The following is a 989-nucleotide window of genomic DNA, read 5'->3' as shown; positions in this document are numbered from 1 at the left end:
GCCCGACAGGTGTGTTGGGAAACCTAAGCAAGCGAGGCTGGCAAGGCAAGCCACCCAAGGGAACAAGGCACCTTGCCACACACATGCCCACGAACGACCAAGGCAACAAGGCAACCTTGCCACACAAATGCCCATGGGGGACTACCACCACTTGGTGCCCAGAAGCGTGTATGACGAACAAGGCATGGTGTTGGGAATTATGCATCTTCGGGCTAATCAATGTCTGTTCCTGTCACCAAGCTCTTTGTGCATTATGTATATATAGGGGGTACATGGGGACTAATACCACCCTTGGTGCCCGACAGGTGTGTTGGGAAACCTAAGCAAGCGAGGCTGGCAAGGCAAGCCACCCAAGGGAACAAGGCACCTTGCCACACACATGCCCATGAACGACCAAGGGAACAAGGCAACCTTGCCACGCACAAACCCATCCACGAACGACCAAGGGAACAATGCATACGGGGCTGGCAAGGCAAGCAGGCTACCCAAGGGAACAAAGCCTCTTCCCACACACAGACCCATGAACGACCAAGGGAACAAGGGTGTGAACGACCAAGGAACAATGCGTATTGCCACACACATTCCCATGAACGACCAAGGGAACAAGGCTACCTCCCAAACAAACACACATGAACGACCAAGTGAAGAAGGCTTCTTCCCACACACAACCCCATGAACGACCAAGGGAACAAGTTTACTTCGTACACGAACACCCATGAACGACCAATGGAACAAGGCATCTTGCCACACACATGCCCATGAGCAACCCAATCCCATCCTCATCGGTCTAAGGAACAAGGGGCCTTGACAAACCATGAGCAGATTTCTAAGCAAGTCAAACGATGAAGGGAGCAAAGTGTAGTTCCTACTTAGTACATAGTAAATTGAATATATGAGTTCCAATCCGATCAACTCGTGTTCTTTCGAGTTCATCTAAGCCACTTATGAATACCTAAAAGCCTTATCTGCCTGCCTATCACCAGGCGACA

The sequence above is a fragment of the Lactuca saligna genome, unplaced genomic scaffold, assembly GCF_052625555.1.
Source record: "Lactuca saligna cultivar CGN05327 unplaced genomic scaffold, ASM5262555v1 scaffold_43, whole genome shotgun sequence".
Lineage (NCBI taxonomy): Eukaryota > Viridiplantae > Streptophyta > Magnoliopsida > Asterales > Asteraceae > Lactuca > Lactuca saligna.
This window is presented reverse-complemented; position numbering follows the sequence as displayed.